A 20,001-nucleotide genomic window follows, 5' to 3' on the forward strand; every position below is an offset into this window, starting at 1 on the left:
CTTCAATGAGTTGGATGAGGCCCATCCACAATGGGGAAGGCAGTCTGCTTTATTTAGGCTACAAATTCAAATGTTAATCTCATCTAGAACCATCCTTGCAGGTACAACCAAAAATAATTTAACCCATGGTACCCCATGACCAAATCATGGTGATACATAAACTTAGCCATCACAGTATCCATATATGAGGATATTCTGGCTGCAATTTCAGAATCTAAGTGGGGTGATAAATGTGTTCATACAGGGGAGGACCCATTGGGAGTTATTAGAACACAAATGAGGTTGGAAGGGCATCCATGAATGGGGGAAGTCTCACATAGGTGTCACAGCATGGCAAGGTGAGCATGCTGTCCAGGCAGACATGTTGCTTGGTGAGGGACCTCAGAGCTCAAGCAGGATGAACAGAGGATGCATACTGGGGAAGGCTCAGCACGGAGTATAAGAACACAAAGCTATATGGGATGGAAAGACAATATTAAGAGAGAGGAGACAGTGACCATGGTGACGGGTGATTGGCTGCACACAGGAAGGTTGATCAAATGTGTAACACCTCACACTGGCCTTTCCCCTATGTGGACACACTCCTCATCCTGCTTAGGCTCCAGTGTCCCACACAAGCCAGCTGTCTGTGTGCACAGCTCTCTTGCTTTGCCCCACCTACTGGTTTTACTCAAGGAGAAGGCAAATGGAAAGGAAAAGAGGCGTAGTGTTCTTTTTATTGGCCTTTTTTTGTTTGTTTGTTATCTGTTCCTCAAGCACTGCCAATATTCTCTGACAAGTTGTTCGTATTTGCTGTCCTCATTTTCTACTCTTTAGTCACTCCTCAACCCACTCCCATCTGGCTTCAGCCCTCAGCACTTTCTGATATCACTAGGTCACCAATATCTTCTTTATTTTTAAACCCAAAAGATACCACCTAATCTGTTTGAGGCATTTGATAGTTTGACCTCTGACCATAGCCCATTCCTTCTTGCTTCCATGACACAGCACTCTTGTGATCTTCCTTTTGCTTTACTGGCTAGTTCTTATAGCCTCCTCTTCCTCCACCTACTGCTTGAATGCTGGCACAGCCCAAGGCTCAGTCCCAGGCCTTCTGCTCTTCTCACCTTTGATGCTCCCACATTCCAGAACTGGTTTTGTTCCAGTTGTCATCTATATGCTAATATTTTAGAAATCTTTGTCTCTGTCTCTGTCTCTGTAAGCCTGACTTCGAGCTAAAAAAAGATACACCCCACTGTCTGCCATGTATTCATTCAATTCAGCAGTATTTATTGAGCACCTACAATATACTAGGTGCACTGTTGTAGGCTTTTAACATCTTCATTTAAATATCTCAAAGGCATCTAAAATTCAGCATACTCAGATAATGCCATTATCATCATCTTTCCTCCATGTCCTATGCATATATCCAAGGTTCTCCAACTTGTTATAGTGCATAATCATCATCTCCTCTGCCAGAGCCAGAAACATCTGACCCTCAACTCCTCATCCTTGAATCTAGTCAATTCCTAAGCCCTACTGATTTTACCTTTTATTTATCTCTTGAATCTGTCCAGTTCTTTCCATTTCCATGAACACTTAGACCTGGACACCATTGTTCTTGGATTCCTGACTCCAGGCCTCCTAGCTTGTCTCCCTGCCTCTAGTCTTGACCTTCTACATAAGACATGCTTTCAAACTACTGTCCATATGGTAGTCAGAATGTTCTTTCTACAATGAAGATATGATTACATCATTCTCCAGTTTTTAAATCTTTCATTTGGACTCCTTTTGGTCTTGAGTTAGGGGGGAACTCCAGCATAGCTTCAAAGCTGCCCATGATCTGTCCTGCTTACCTCTTAAGCCTCATTTCTGCTCTTTCTGCACATTGAACCTTCTCTACAGGCTCCAGATGGTTCTTTTGGCTGATAACCTCCCCCATTTCAGCTACTTCCACCTAGGAACACCATTCCTCTTGCCCTTTGCCTGAAGAACTTCTACTCATTCTTCAGGTCTCATTGTGAATGTTGCTTCCTCAAAGAAACCATCCCTGATACATTGACATAGTTAGGTCTTCTATACCCTGGAACACCTCCACACCCCATCCCTTCACATGACATGCTTGCTTTCTTATAATCACTTGTTTAAAAGTCCATGTTTCTAGACAGGCTGAATATTCCATGAAATCAGGAATCCTGTCTATTCTGCACCATCTATGCCTCACACAGTGACAAGCACACAGCAGAAGTTCAATAAATATTTGCTAAATGGTTGAGTGAATTATTGTTGCAATAATAATAAACTAGACCCTATTAGGTTTATCCTTTTATAATCTGGAAACATCATGAACTGATTTTAATGCATTCAATTAGTGTTAATAGATAAATATGTGATGCTATATGGTGTAATGGCTGAGAACAGCCTGCCTTGTTTCAAATCCCAGCATCTCCCCTTATTCACTGCGTGCCTTGGGCAGCCACTACCATTATTGTACCTATATTTGCCCATCTGTCATATACTGAACATTAAATGAGTCAATGTGTGTAAGTTACTTAGAAGAGTGCCTGCAACAATGCTATAGAAGAGTTATTATTATTTTTGTGGTATTTTCATCTAGACAAGAACCTTGCCTTTACAAACTCCCTTGATCATTGGGAATAGATTCAAAAGATAAGAAATTTCAGGAAAGTGTACAGAACAGTGAGCAAACCATTTTGAGGGAAGATTCCAAGGGAGTCCAGTCTAAACCTGCTGTATGGGCATGATTATGAGTACCCCTCCTTTTGATCTCAGTAATTTTTATTTTAAAGTTACCCCAATAAAAGTAAGTTGTAATGGCCAACCTAAGCAGAGAGAACCTCCAGAGCCTCTCCGTGTTTTAAGGATATGATCTCCACTCCGGCTCTGAAGCCAGGGACCCTTATCCCTTCTTTGCAGGGACTTCCCAAAACTCATCATAGCAACACAGAAACACTAAGACCTCCCACTACTATGTGGACATGATGCACTGCTTCAGGCTGCATGTGACTCCTCTCAGTGCCACATTTATTCTTAAATGGAACTTAAGTCACAGGAGGAAGGATAATGGAGAGAGTGGCTGCTGAGCAACAGAGGTGACTTTATGGGTTGGTTGTTCTATAACCTGTTCCATTTTGATGTTGTATCGATCCCCAGGTGAGGACAGGCACATGTATAAAGGAGATGTCAGGTGTGGATCATGTTGTTAAAAGCTCATTTAAAAATACCTGGCACAGTAGTTAATGCAGAAATTTAAAAATATTTAAACTTTTTAAATGGCCATAACAAAAGAGAAGTTTTAGGGAAGTTGGGACGCCTAGGTGGCTCAGTTGGTTAAGCCAATGCCTTCAGCTCAGGTCATGATCCCGGAGTCCTGGGATAGAGTCTCATATTGGGCTTCCCCTACTTTGCGGATAGCCTGCTTCTCCCTCTCCCTCAGCCTCTCCCCTGCTTGTGCTCTCTCTCTCTCTCTCTCTGTCAGATAAATAAATAAATTTTTTAAAGTAATTAAAAATAGGTTTGTAAGAGGATAGGGACTTAATGATTTGTGTTTTTTAAAAATTATGATGAAAACCTATTTTTAAAATATAAATTAGTAATGGGGATGTAATGAATAGCATTGTGACTATATATTGCATATTTGAAAGTTGCTAAGAGATTAGATCTTAAAAGTTCTCATCATAAAAAAATGTCTGTAACTATATATAGTGAGAATGTTAACTAGACTTCTGTGGTGATGATCATTTTGCAATATATAGAATATTGAACCATCATGTTGTACATCTGAAACTAGTATAATACTCTATGTCAACTGTAATGATTTAAAATCAAGAACTAATATCAAATTTAATAAATGTTAGTGTTTTTGAAAAAGTATGTAATGTGCAAAATGTAAAAGAATCTTTACCACAGCAAGGGTTTTTGTTTTGTTTTGTTTTTAGAAAAGGGGGAAGAGAGAGAGAGCTCAAGCATGAGCAGAGGGGTAGAGGGAGAGGGAGAGGGAGAGAGAATCCCAAGCAGACTCCACACCCAGCATGGAGGCCGATGTGGGACTTGATCTCACAACCCTGAGATCAGGACCTGAGCCAAAACCAAGAGCCAGACTCTTAACTGACTGAACCACCCAGGTGCCCTGCCACAGAGAGGTTAAACAAATATGTAAATAATATGCATAAATAAAATGAAAAGCACTCAGTTAATAACACATATTTCCAAGAAGTGAATCAGGGGTATTTGTTTAAATGAAAGAAAAGGCATTATTTTAAAAACTAAAACCAGCATTATATACAAACCCATGCAACAAATCAACTAGATTAAGAGAGAATTAGCATGGAAGATGTTCTCTCTCACTTCCAGAAGATACAAGGAAAGTCTAAATAAGAAATCAGATATCAATCCCCCAGGATTAAGTAGACACACAATTTCTGCCAACATACAAAATATGGCACAGATCAGAACCTGGCAAGATATTCAACAAGAAAGGGAGTAACTAGAACCAAAATCTGTACATTATCTCAGGGTAGAGAGGAGGCCTTTACTCACACAGAAGCAAGTCAAACCCAACCTCCCCACTTGTTAGCTTGTGGATGTTTATGAGCATGACAGTTTACCTACACCTCAATTCCCTCATCTGTAATTTGGGTATAATTGGGTATAAAATACCCCCTTACCTAAGGGTGTGGGAGAGTATTAAGTTAGCTCATACCTGCAAAGTACAACACAATGCCTAGAAAACAATAAACTGCCAGTAAATTTTAGCTATTACCATGCTTACTCCATAGATCTCCACTGCACCCTAAGCGATGGCTTCCTGTAGCTAACAATCATGTACATTGTTCATGGAGAAGATCTTAGGAGGCTGGGATATTTGAGATTTGCACTCATTTGCATTTATATCCAGAAGGACCTTAACCTTCAGAGTGAACAAAACCTGGCAATCAGTTCTAGCTTCTTCATTTGCAGATAATGAAACTTTAGGTGGGCAGTTTTCACTCCGTTGTCTTCAGTGTCCTCCTCTTTAAGACGGAATAAGGGACACCTGGGTGGCTCAGTTGGTTAAGCAGCTGCCTTCGGCTCAGGTCATGATCCCGGCGTCCTGGGATCGAGTCCCGCATCGGGCTCCTTGCTCAGCAGGGAGCCTGCTTCTCCCTCTGCCTCTGCCTGCCATTCTGTCTGCCTGTGCTCGCTCTCTCCCCCTCTCTCTCTGATAAATAAATAAAAAAAATCTTTAAAAAAAAAATAAAAATAAAAATAAAAAAAAAGACGGAATAAGACTTACCTTGCTAAGTTGTAATAAAGACTAAGTGAAATAATATGTGTAAAGTGGCAGACACAAAATGATGTTTCACAAAGAGCAACAATGTAATAGGTACTAAAAAGAGATGTTTTATCAATGTTCCATTAATATTTTATTGGGAAATATAAAAATGGAAATTCAGGTGAAGAAAAAATACTTCAGATTGATGCCAGTTCAACAAGCAGACAAATCTCTAGTGAAATAATTCTATGTCACTGTTCCCAATGACTGGGATGAGCTGGTATGCTAATTATAAAATTTTTTGGAACATTTGGAAAAAATAAGGCATTTGTATATTTTGGCAGCATAGAAAAGGCACCCTACTTGGTATGATTCACTGTAATGATATATTTATCAGAAGCAGTTTAGTTTATCTGCTGCAGAATGTTCTTTGATGTCATTAACCTACAGAAATAATTATAGGAAAGCAATGCAAAATTCTTCAAAGGGTGAGGTGACCGGAGCTTTCCTCCACTCCTGAAGGGTACATCAATTAATGCAGCAAAGCACAGTCCTCTGGAGTCTAGGAAGTAAGTAATCAGAAAGCACCTGAATCAAAGGCCCTTAAAAATTCTTTTGGTCACTTCTATTAACCATATTGACATTGGTTCTTGGAAAGAAGGTGCTGGTAATTATCTAATAATGCAAGTCTTTGCAAAACTCCAAAATTCAAAATCTGAAATATTTTTTAATTTTTTAAAATTATTTATTTGAGAGAGAGTGAGAAAGAGAGGGGAGAAGCTGACTGAGTGAGAGAGAGAGAGCATCTCAAGCAGACTCCCCACTGGGTGCAGAGCCCAATATGGGGATCAGTCTCAGGACCCTGAGATCATGACCTGAGCCAAAATCAAGAATCAGTCACTGAGCCACCCAGGCGCCCTAAATGTCTGAAAATTTAAATGATAGTATAAATCATGATCAGCATGCTCCTGTTGACTCTGGAGGAGAAGGTTTGGGTTTAATAGAAAGACTATCACACTTGCACTCAGTATACCTAAATTCAAAACCTTCGTCAGCCAATTACAGCTGAATGCACAGTGCTCCTCGCCGAGCTCCCCAGGTCTGTTTCCACACCTCTCCATGGTGTAAGAATGCAATGACCTTCATGTTATTCCTTATGCTCCACAAGTAAGTGAAACTATGTGATAATTGACTCTCTCTGCTTGACTTATTTCACTCAGTGTAATCTCCAGTCCCATCCATGTTGATGCAAAAGTTGAGCATCCATCCTTTCTGTTGGCTGAGTAATACCCTAACATGGAGGATATTAGGAGAAGGAAAGGAAAAGTGAATTGGGGGAAATTGGAGGGGGAGATGAACCATGAGAGACTGTGGACTCTGAGAAACAAACTGAGGGTTTCAGAGGGGAAGGGGATGGGAGGTGGGTGACCCTGGTGGTGGGTATTAAGGAGGGCACCTATTGTTGCATGGAGCACTGGGTGTTATATGTAAACAGTGAATCTTGGAACACTACATCAAAAACTAATGATGTATTGTATGGTGACTAACATAGCACAATAAAAATTGAAAAAAAAAAAAAAAGAGAAAGAATGCAGTGACTTCCACATGGCAGTGGAGGTAGGGTGAAGATTGCACAAACAAAGTATATTTGTTACTGGTCCAGAGTCTTGCCATATGATCCAGCAATCCATTTCTGGGTATATATCTAAAGAAATTGAAAGCAGGATCTCAAAGAGATATCTGTACTCCCATGTTCATTACAACACTCTTCTCAATTGCCAAGAATATGGAAACAACCTAAATGTCCATCAGTGGATGAATGGATAAATAAAATGTCATATATATACATATATATAGATAGATATAAATATATATATATATACACACACACATATATATATTACCTTTTTAAAGGTGAAATAATATACTGTTTTTATGTATATATATACATATGTACATATATATGTTATATACATAAAAAACAGTATATTATTTCACCTTTAAAAAGAAATCCTATTTGCAATAACATGGAAGAATCTGGACAACATTATGTTGGGCAAAATAAACCATAAAAGACAAACACGGGTTTTATATGAGGTATCTAAAGTAGCCAAACCCATAGAAACCCTAGAAACAGAAATAGAATAGTGGTTGCAGGAGGCAGGGGGAAGAGAGATTGAGTTGCTGTTCAATGCCTATAACATTTCAGGTATCCCAGATGAGTAAGTTCTAGAGATCTGCTCTATGGCATGGTGCCTATAGTTAACAAGGCTAAATTGTACACTTAAAAATTTGTTAAGAGGATAGATCTCATGTTAAGTGTTCTTATCAAAAAAAAAAAAAAAAAAAAGGAGAGAGAGAGAGAGAAGGAAGAAAAAGAGCTATAAGGAAAGTTCTGTCATTATCTCTTTTTCTCATTTGGGGAAAAGGTTTAGAGAAGTTAAATAAGCCGCCTAAGTTTACATAAAAGATAAATGCCCAAACGAGGGTAAGACAAGCTTTTCTTATACTAAAGCCTATATGTATCCAAATTACTGGTTTTCAAATTATTTCTTAACAGCAGAAGATCTTATTCAAGTGAAAGGTTTTGTTCTGACCAAGTACATGTAACAGATAAAAAATGAGAGACCCAGCTTCAATCAGGAACTGAGAACTTTGGCCTCGTAGTGGCCTTAGCAATACCTCAGAGGAGCCCTAGAACTGAAAGAGGCAGTGTGAAAGTCATTGCTATGATGATCACATCCTTTTTGCATTTATGATTGTGACAGTTTGCAACCCGCTGGAAAGGTCTATGACAAGTAATAATTTGTCATGTTTCTAAGGCATTAATTTGAATCTTGCATTGCAAAACTGTTGGGAGCAAGTCACTTAGCTGGTAAGTGAGCTTTTAGAAGTGTGAGACTACCTCCAGGTTCCATGTGATTTGTGATACCTATATGAGTTGGGAGAAAGCCAGAGCCTGGGCAAACATTTCCGTGCTAATGAATCAGGGGATTCCCAAAGAATTTGGACGTAACTATTGACAAAAAGTCTAGATTCTACCATACATGATTACTGCAGACTGGCAACGTGTGTTTTTCATTTTATTGCTAATGAATAAAGAATGTCATATTACTCAGCACAGTACCTCGACATTTCCTAAGATAGCCAGATTTAACAAAAATACAAGATATACTCAGTTTAATTTGAATTTCAGACAAGTAACAAATGCCTTTTTGATTAAGTATAACTAAAAAATTATTTGTTGTCATTTCCTTAAGATGTCTTTTATTTTATATGCTTACCTAGGAAGCCAGGTTATTAACATCAGGCAGTGAATAGTAACATATCTTTATCCACACTCATAGACATTTTGGATAAATAGTTTATGCAAATGACAGGCAAGGTGAAACATAAGTTATAAATAACATATAAATGAAGAATAAAATATAATAAAGTTAAAATGGTATGGACATTAGTACATTAGACACAACTGAGAAAAGATCCATATTAAGAAATTATCCACCAAGAGATAGGGATGTGAAAGAGGAGTTAAACACATGAAGAGCAGATGAAACTGTCCTAGATTTATATAATCAGTTTCAGAAGGAAAGAATATAAATAATAATAAAGAACCAACATTAAATAACTGTTAGCTGATAATTTTTCAGAGTTGATGAAAATCATTGATTTGAATAGAACAACTCACACACAAAAAGGGCAAGTTAGGGGCACCTGGGTGGCTCAGTGGGTTAAGCCTCTGCCTTCGGCTCAGGTCGTGATCCCGGGTCCTGGGATTGAGCCCCGCATTGGGCTCTCTGCTCAGCAGGGAGCCTGCTTCCCTCTCTCTCTCTCTCTGCCTGCCTCTTTGCCTACTTGGGATCTATCTCTCTGTCAAATAAATAAATAAAATCTTTTTAAAAAAAAGGTGGGGGGCAAGTGAAAAACTTCCAGTTTTATACTAGACCTATATAGTGTTGAAACCACAGAATATCCAAGGCGTTATAATAGAATCTTGAAATTTGTCTTAGTAAAAAAAAAAAAAAAAAAAGTAAATTTTGAGTTAAGTTACAGGTGAATTCTAGGACTTAGAAATACAAAACTTTCAAAGAAGGGAAAATATATTTTCATGGGTAGAAAACCTAAAAGTGAAAATATTTACAAAAAACTTTCTGTTCAAAAAATTTGTAATCATCACTCTAATCATGAAGAATATAATTGAGAAGACTAAGATATTTATAAGAGAGACATGTCAGGGAAGATTAAGAACTCCTTGATGAACTCAGAGATTAAAATAGTATATTCAGAAATGTAGTTTTCTGTAAGTGTGCAGACATCTGGTCCTTTAGAAAGCTTGATTTCTTTACAAAGATTTTGTTGTTGTTGTTAGACGTGAGTGCGTTTCTCATATAGCCCAACATTAAAATAATTTCTAATTATCTATATAATCAACTTGAAGACATTTGAAAGCTTGTGGAGTTTTCATTTAATTTGGGGGTGAGGAATGGGAAAGCCTGAGTCCTTGAAGAATACTGCTTGCTCTGCTACTAAATGTATTTTTATTCTTTGTGGTTTGTAGGTTTAAGAGTTCCTTTTGTTTTCCTTTATTTTTCTGAACACAAGGGCATTTCTGATTTCCTCTGTTGCATGTAAGTACAGCTGACCCTTCAACAACATGGGTTTAAACTGCACTTATACATGGATTGTTTTTTAATAAATACAGTTCTGTAACTGTGTTCTCTCTTCCTTATGATTTTCTTAACAACATTTTTTTCCCTCTAGCTTTATTTATTGTAAGGATACAATATATAATACATATAACATACAAAATATCAGTTAACCACCTGTTCCTGTTATTGGGATTGATTCCGGCCAACAGTAGGCTACTAGTAGTTAAGGTTTCAGGGAGTCAAAAGCTATATGTGGATTTTCAGGGGCACAGGGCTGGGGCAGGGAGATTGGCTTCCTGAACCCCTGCGTTAAGAGTCAGCTGTACTTTGTTTCTTACCCACATGACTCTGACATTAAACCTTAGAAATAATATGGTTTTGAGGTGAATTTTCTTCAAAGTGAAGGCAGGTACAGAGATGGAATAATGAAGGAGATGGATGTGTATTTACACTGGCATGCATTTACTGAGCTTCAGTGATATGAAAGGTTCAATGCTAAACACAGAAAGCCATACCAAGATGGATGATGTATGATACCACGAATCAGTGCTGCAGTACCTGAGCCGATCTGAGACTGGTAAATCTGCTTCACTGGTTTACATTTTTGGACCATACCCTCACCTCTTATGGAGAGTGATCATCAGAAAGAGTCACATGAAATTCTTTTCTGTATTTTGTAAAAGTGTTGTCAGTGACACTATTTCATTGCTCCATGTCTCCTTTTGGGGATCCCACATAAAAAAACCACCTTAAAAACCTCCTTATTTGTGGAGCATAACAAATAGCATGGAGGACAAGAGGAGATGGAGAGGAGAAGGGAGTTGGGGGAAATTGGAAGGGGAGGCGAACCATGAGAGACTATGGACTCTGAAAAACAATCTGAGGGTTTCGAAGGGGCAGGGGGTGGGAGGTTGGGGGAGCCAGGTGGTGGGTATTATGGAGGGCACTTATTGCATGGAGCACTGGGTGTGGTACATAAACAATGAATTCTGTTACACTGAAAAGAAAAACAAAAAACCTCTTCCAGAATTTAATGCCAAGAAACATTTGTTGCCTAAACATCCAATAATAGGGAAATGCATAGGTAAGTTATAACATTTTCACATAACAACATATTATATAAACATTAAAATGATAGTTTTGATTACTGTGTAGAAAAATGGAAAATAAGTGACATAAGTGAGTAAAACAATACAAAATGACATCTACCCTGTGATTACAAATATACAGAACATATATTCACACAAGAGTGAATGTTCAAAGGAAACTATACATTAGGAGTAAAATTATAGATGCCCTTTCCCTCTTTTAAAGCACACATTCAGAATGGCATGGAAATACATACTGGTATGGAAAACTTTGTCTTTCACCAAATTTGGTGTTCATTCTTTGTAATTCTCTTTTTACCTTGGGAGAAAGGAAGCTCAGAGCCTCATACATTATTCAGTAACTGCATGACATTAGCACTTATGGCTGGCATTTTATTCTCTCTTTTCAAGGCTTTGATTGTATTCCACTTTATCTCCTTTTTTTGACGGGCTAAAAATGAAGAAAAAGAAACACACTTGACACCCTTATCCTCGAAAAGCTTGTAATATGCTTAGATATACATTTTTATGTAGTTAGAGATGTTAAGAAATGCGTTATGCTTAGATTGAGGTTATGCTCCGTTTGGAATGATTCCACGAGAGAGATGTGCTCTCTGCAGTGAATCATATCAGGGATTCCATGATGTCGATACATTTCAGGGTATCTCCTGGTTAAGGTGGCTTTTTCACAGTTCTCCACTATAAACTTACTATATTCCCTTTGGAAGTAATAAATATTTGGAGAAAGACACAAAACAAATATTCTTAACTCTTCTCAAATTTTCATCCAAAGATTTTGAACACTCATCAGTGGATCTGGATTGTAGCAATTTTTTCTATATTTTAATGGTAAATTTTGTCCTTCCCTCATTCCTTCAACATTTATTATTTGGAGCTGTTCTATAAGGAGAATTTGCCTCTTCTCCATTTCTATATTTATTCACTTATTTATTTACATCAGTATAGACTCATGGATATGAACTTTATTCTTTGGGTTATATTCCAATACTATCTATTTCGCTACTCAAATTATAATATAACACTAGTCTCTTTTTTTTCTTTCACTACTGGGCTTTCTGGTACCTCCAGATGCTCCAGGCTTATTCTGTATTTCCCTGCCTCAGCGGGGAATGACCGCAGAATGGACCACTTCTCTGAGGAACCCTGATTTCTTTTATTGAAGATGGTATATAGAAGCCAATATCTGAGCATTAGCACTTAGGTGTCCTCGTTGCTACTGGAGTGTCATCGCACTCTCAGAAGACTAAACCTGCCAGGGATGTGGCCATGTCAGTACTTCTGCTCCTCTGCTGGTTGTGGTTATGGGCCGACATGTCCCTTGCTCCTGCCTCTCCCCCAACGGTACAGTGTTCCCCCTGTTCTCTTTCCCCAGTTACAGTTGGTTTTCACTAGTACCATAAATCACTACATTGCTGCCCTTCATTAAGTGGGGAACAACAGAGAAAGAGGTCCAGGTAGCATTCTGTGACCAGCCTTCATCAGCTGCTCTTCCCCTCCCCAATAGGACACTTTCTGAGAACTCTCTCCAAACTTTTCTGCAAGTTCTCAGTAGGGCTTGTGGGGAAAAAAAACCTGAAGAGATTGCAGATTCACCAATTTCTGTGGCCCTTAGGGCCTTTCTCCTCTTAGATTTTGAGCCACGTGGTTACCCTATAACAAATTCTCTGACAGTCATGAACTTGCAATTTGTTTGTTGATTTGTGTGTTTGTTTTATTATAAGTGTGAGAGATGCTCTTTCTAGTTCTGCATATTTGAGTGGGAACTTAGAAAAGTTTTATTTGTAAAATCAGCCATTACTTATCCATTCTTATCTTAACACAACTGATCACTTATTTTTTGGACTTCATAATATATATTATCTCCTTTTGATGTCTGAAATGGTCCCCATCTGAATTGTAAGCTTTGTGAAAGATAGACGTTTTCATGGACTAGTGGAAAGAGTATGAACTTTAGAAACAAAAAGAAACTAAGCTCAAACCCTGCCTCTATGATCTTTGTGACCATGAACAAAATAGTGCATATGCCCATTTCCTCTTCTGTAAGATGTAGATGCCGAACTGAAGAGCATAGGACTCTTAGTTCCGGCTCAGGTCACGATCTCGGGATGGTGAGATGGAGCCGCATATCGAACTCCAGGCTGGGAAAGGACCCTGCTTGGGATTCCTGCTTGGGATTGTCTCTCTCCCCCTGCCCCCACCACCCCCCTCTCTTAAAAACAAACAAACAAAAATCCACAAACTGAAATGTCTGCTGTGAGAATTGAAGAGAACTGAAGAGGTGCGTAAACCCTTGACATGGGTAAGCTTTCAAAAGATGGAAGCACATTTCTCTTCCTGTTTTCTCCTTGTATTTAATCTGAGTGTCTTGCAGAATCTCAGAAGAACACTGGACGTGGAGTGGCAGCAAAACTTAATATATTCAACTGAAGTTCCAGTCTTGTTTCCTCTTTATTTTCATAATACATTACAAACCAACTTTTAGTGCTCTAATACACACCAAGAAAATTTGCCAACAATCTGTATGAAAAACCATAACGTTCAGAAAAGAAACCTTCCCTCTTTCCTTTCCTCCTAGAAAAAAACACAATATCTCAATGATGGGCCAAGAAGCTTAAAAATCTGGCTGATAGAATATTCCTTTTGAGGAGAGAATAGGACAAGGTAACAACTTCTTTGAGCCTTACATTCTTCCTCTAGATTAAGGAATGAAAGTATTGGTCTAATTATGTCTAACCCCTGGGTCAAGGCATAGAAGGGCTCAGTTAAATTGAAAATGATCTCCAAAAGACATATCCTTCTTCCCTCATTAACAATTTCTCAAAAATCCTTCAGAGAGTAACTCTAGCACTGAGACACATACAGATATGCTATTGGAGGAAAAGAGAAGCAAAACCAGCAAAGAGAGAGAGAACCTCCTCCAGAACTTGGTTCCTGAGGAAGGCAAGATTGAGAAGGGAGAGATTCCTGCAGAAGGAGAGCAAGGGGACATGGCAAGCCAGCACCGTCTGCTCCACAGTGTTGCAGAGAACAAGCATAGAGAACAGGGATTTGTTTGTTCTCCTCCTGAGAACTGCTGCTGAACATCTCCAAAAACACAATTTCTAAGGAAAGTATGTCAGTGTGTTTGGGCTGCTACAACAAAATACTGTAGACTGGGTAGCTTATAAACAACAGAAATTTATTGCTTACAGTTCTAGAGGCTGGGAGTCTAAGATCATGGTGTCAGCATGGTCAGGCAAGGACCCTTCTCCGGGTCACACACTTCTCATCATGTCCTTACCTGGCAGAACCGGCTAGGGATCTGTCTCCTTAGGGTCTCTCAAATAAGATACCAGTCCCCCATGAGGGTTCCACCCTCATGATTAAAGTGCCTCCCAAGAGACCAACCTACTAATACCATCACTTGTGGGATTTGGGGTTTCCACGAAGTACCCAAATATTCAGACCATAGCAGGAAGGAAAACATTATTTTAACGTTATGTTTCCTGAAGGCAAAGCCAAAACTACATTCACTGGTGACATGTAGAACAGGATAGAATCAGCTGAGGTTAGGTTTATCAGTTGTTTTTTTGTTTGTTTTTTGTTTTGTTTTGTTTTGTTTTGTTTTTGAATACCAGCAGAAGCAGAAACTTCCATTTTTTTAAATTATTTTTATTAACATATAATGTACTATTTGCCCCAGGGGTACAGGTCTGTGAATCACCAGGCTTACGCATTTCACAGCACTCACCACAGCACATACCCTCAGGTTTATCAGTTTTGATTTGAGTCATAGACTTACAACTTATAAGGGCCACACAAATGATTTGTGAGAATGATTGAGTCCACAGTGCAGAAGGAGAGCCGCATAATGTTGACTGTTCATTTATTTAAGTACATTTGCAAATAACACCCACATTGAGTTCCTGATATCCATTTCTAATTCTTCTAATTCTCAGTAAGGAATTGGAGGGAATCTTTTAACCCAGAAGGTTAAGAGATGATGTCTTTGTTCTGTCAGTTCCATTGGGCTTATCTTCTTACCTTTACTGCTCTGATCCTTTTCCCTGGGGCTTGTCATTCCCATGGTTTTTCTGCCACACCATCTGGGACTGAGAAGGTTTTCATACTTCCATCATGACACATGAAAAATTCTCAAGTCTTTCAAGTTTCTATGCATTTCCTTAATTCTTAGGACTAAGAATTAATGTGAATGCTAAGTGAAACTACTTCCTTCAATAGGATCTGAGAAATTCAGGCTTCCAGCTCCTTTAGAACACAGGAATGGTACCTCTTCTCTATGCCCAACCCTGTACTTTTTTCTCTCTGATCTCAGCATTCTGAATTCTAATGAGCTGTTTCTGAGTTGGTGATCAGCAGTATATATACCATATCATTTGTTTCAGTCAGAGGAATACCTATCTGATTAGAGTTTGAACTGAAAACAGATTTCTCGTGGGAAGGAACAGTTACACAATATCAAACACTACTAACCATCCTCCCAAATATAGTGGTATTCAAAAGTTTACCATCGCATGCCACAGAACAGTATGCCTTCCTTTAAGAAATGGTATTGCTACCCTTCCAGTGAGGCAAGAGTCTCTGTGGAAATCTTCACCAGTCCTCAGATACCCCAAGCAATTAGATAGGACTTATTAACTCCATAGTTCAAGCAGAATCAGTTTCTTTGCCATAATGGAATGCTAGGAAAAATACATTTTGGTTAAATCCGCTCTTAACAGTGTTTCACAAACTGCAGGTTATAATCCAATCATTATTGAGTTCTGAAATCAATTCAGTGGCTTGTAACTAGTATGTTCCTTATAACTAGAATGGAATAGAAAAAAAAAAAGAGAGAGAGAGAGAGAGAGAGAAGAGGAATGGCAAAAATGCACATGTAAGGGTAGATATTAACTTAGGAATATTTTGCTTTGGTCATAAAGAATAGCCAAGCACTTCTGTCTTTTATTCATTAAGCATCATTCAGGTAAATTCTCTGGATAGTTTAATGCACATACAAATACAGCCTAGGTTTCAGTCTTGTACTCACTCACATTTTACAAAGGACTATCCTTTCTTCCTTTTTCCTACCTGGAAATGCTTTTCCTATCAATTCTATGGCTCCTAAAGGTTAGCAAGTTCTGATTGTATTATATGACCAGATCCAAATTCAAGGTCAAGTTTTCCAAGTCCCTCCAAGGCGGATAAATATCCTGAGCCATTGTTCCAGCTCAATGCTAGACTACTGAATGGAATAGGAAAAGCAAACAAAACACAAAGGTTAATTAAAAAGAGATACCAACTGCAGGTGGGCCTGGACTTTTTGAGGGTTCAACTTGTGATTTTTCAGCTCTACCGTGGTGCAAAAGGAATACACACATTCAGTAGGAACCATAATTCAAATGTGGAACTTCAATCCTTTCCTAGAGCTAATAACCAATATGATACCCTCTTGTGTTGCTGGGCAGCAGCCCCAGCCACAGCTCCCAATCAGTCCCATGATCATGAGGGTGAACAACCAATGCACTGACAACCATTCTGTACCCATACAGCCATTCTGTTTTTCACTTTCAGTGCAGCATCTCATTACATGAGATAATCAACACTTTATTATAAAATAGGCTTCATGTTAGATGATTTTGCCCACCTATATGCTAATATATGTTCTGAGCACATGTAAGGTAGGCTAGGCTAAGCTATGATGTTCAGTAGGCTGCGTATATTAAATGCATATTTGAACCTAGAGTATTTTCAGTTTATAATGGGTTTATGGGATATAACTCCATCATAAGTTAAGGAAGATCTGTACTTATGATAGATACCATACTATGAAAATAATTCACCACCTCTGCTGAACAGTATCTTGGGTTCTTCTTTAAAAACTGGACAAAACACTAAAGGAAGCAAGATGGAAAAGTAAATTCTGATTTCTTGGAGCTAGACAGAGAGTTTCACGTGGACTGGCACACACAGCGAAGCATTGTCAGTGACCAGAACTGCCGGGGATCCCTGGTGGGGCCTGGCTCTCAGTCAAGGATGATGAATACCCATGGGCCCCCGTGAGCTCAACCACATGCTGACTGCCTCATAGCCCTACCCTAAATACCGTGTGGTCTTGTCATCCACCCAATGAAACTCTGTCCAAGGATCAGTGACCCTGGAAAATATGGTCATGTCTTCTTCGTATGTAAAACCCTCCGTGTCTTTCTAATGCTTTGAGGAGGAAAAAAGATCCAAATTCCTTTACATGATTTATAGGCTCAGCCTATACAATCTTTGCCCCGTTCACTTCCCACAGTCCTGTATGATCAACTCCAGTGAACTTATTTGCCAGGAGTTTTCTTTTTTTTTTCTTTTTTTTTTTTTTTTTTAAGATTTTATCCATTTATTTGAAAGAGAGAGCAAGAGAGTGAGAGCACGAGCAGGGGGAGGAGTAGAGAGAGAGGGAGAAGAAGGCTCCCCACTGAGCAGGGAGCCCAAGTAGGGTCTGGATCCCAAGATCCTAGGATTATGACCTGAGCCAAAGACAGATGCTTAACTGACTGAACCACCCTGCTGTCCCTTGCCAGAAGTTCTCTTACCAGCAGGCCTTTGCACATGCTGTTCCCTCTACCTGAAACATGTTTCCTTTCCACTTCACCTGCCAACTCGTCTTCATCCTTCAATTGTTAACTCAGGTGTTACTTCCTCTGTGCCTTCATTGCTTCATGCCCTCCCCTGGCTCTGTCATGTGCCCCTCCCTCTGAACCCCCATGGTACCCATCCTTCCAAATCATAACACTTCTCCAACTATGTTGTAGTCATTTGTGTACTGTCCCACGCCCATAGACCCACACCCGATAGGACACTATGGCAGCAGCTAGATCTTTCTAGTTTATGGTGCTTCTTTCCTGATCTCCTCCATCGCTAGCATCCTAGTCAGTGATAGGCAATAACAAACATTTTATCATCTTTATTGCTACTGTCACTGTTCTCAGTGTGTATTGAATTCCAGGTCTCCTCTGGGGCTTGCCTCCCACTCCCTATAGGTATAACTTATTTTGCTTGAATCTTTTTGTTTGAATCTTTTTGTTCTCATCTTTGAAATGAGGGTCATGGTTAGGATTATACAAAGTAATGAATGTAAAACAGTGCCGATCCTGGCACATAGATATTCAGTTTATGATAATTATCTTACCCTATCTCTCTTCTCTCATGCCTGTTTAGTGACACCTGTCTTGCCTAATTGCAACCATCTCCCGGCCCCTCCCTGTCCCCCCTCTCCACCTGTCTATGGACAACACCTGAGCCCTGAGAAGTAAACACCCCATTTCATGCATTTCCCCCTTTATCCTCTCCCTCCCTCTGGGGTAACATTCTGGGATCTGAGTTTAGCTAGGATATTTGGAAACTACTCTCCAAGTTACCATATGGATCTTGGGATTTTCACTTTCACCAGCCTTCTTACTGATTCTCTTCCTGAAACTGTTGATAACATCCTGATCATAAGCTGCTGTGTGTAGAAAAAATTTCTTTACTGACCAACCCTTGGGGCTAACTGTCCTTGAAAGACACCTTCAGTGAATACCTGTGGTGCCCATGACCTTCCACAGAGGACTCTGTTGTGGAAAATGCGCTGAAGAGATTCAGAGTATTTGGGTTCTAGTCCCTAGTCTGACATATAGAAGCTCGTGACTTTGGTCAAATCCCTTGACAGCTCGTCACCTCAATGTCCTCATTAGTAAAGTGGGAAGGATTGAATAGATCGATCATGTATACATTCCATTATAGCCAAACTATTCTTTGATATTATGGTTCTGTGGTTAAGGTATATTTAAGTTTGAATCCTAGCAGACCAGATGGCACATTCAAAGAAGTATTTAAGGATAATTTAATAAGACGACTATTTACAAAAATATTAGCAGGTTTTAGGGAAACCACAAAAGGTAACAATCCCAGGGCTAGTAACAGCAGAAAACCACAATCAACAATGAAATTTTCAGAAAGAAAACCTTTCAGACAGAGAAGGTGTGTTGGAGAGGACCTAATGGGAGCTGTGGCATTTGTATTGGATGCAGCCAGCCTGAAGAGTTTCTGCAGGAAGGGACCCAAGCAAATATTGCAAGCTCCATCTCCCACTGACGCTCTTCAGGGGTGAAGAAGCTGGAATCCAAAAGACAATAGAGCTCTCCGATATGACCCTTAGAGCGTCCTCACTGAGCACAGTGTAGGGTGGGGAAGGACAGAGAAAGGATTTGGGGGAGCAATCAGAAGATGTCCAGCCCACAGGGATGTCAATGACATTTAGGTAGAACTTTTTGTACATCATGAGTTGTAGGTATACAGATGAAAACACTGTTACTGCCTAACCGAGTTCCACCGGTCCCTTAACATTCCATTTAGTGTAAATCATCTAAAATCCTTTAAAGAAATGGCATCGTTACCGCCAGCTCTATCGGACATTAAGACCGAAGCCACAGGTTAGTGAAATCTGAAAATTTTTTTATGTACTAGGGAGTCTTTTTGGAAAATAACTTATGGCAACATGAAATGTTTAATGTCACCTAATGACCTATGCACCTTATTTTAAAAATACTTCTGATTAGATGATCTACAGAGTATCCTTTTGAGAGCAGTCTAAATGATTATTATCCAATTCTTATGTAGATTTATAATTAATCTAACAACTATGATCTGACCATGAATATGCCTTTGCCATCTGGTAACTTTACCCTGAATTTGATCATGAATAATACATAACCATCTGACAGTTGAATCCAATCCATAACGTGGCCATACATGATACAGATCCATCTATAGTGTGCTAATTTGTATTCTCCATCATTTTCATCTAATTCCTACCCAGAGTTTTTTCATTGAGTTTCAAGCACCCGGGACCCATCTACCTACACACTAGGCCATATGGGATGCAGAGTATATTCTCCAGTGTCCTGGGTCTGATCCTAATTGTCACCAGCCGAGCCAAAATGTGTCACTCCAAACATGGGAAGGGGCACTCTTGGGCATTCAT

This window comes from Mustela lutreola, chromosome 9, assembly GCF_030435805.1.
Source record: "Mustela lutreola isolate mMusLut2 chromosome 9, mMusLut2.pri, whole genome shotgun sequence".
Taxonomy (NCBI): domain Eukaryota; kingdom Metazoa; phylum Chordata; class Mammalia; order Carnivora; family Mustelidae; genus Mustela; species Mustela lutreola.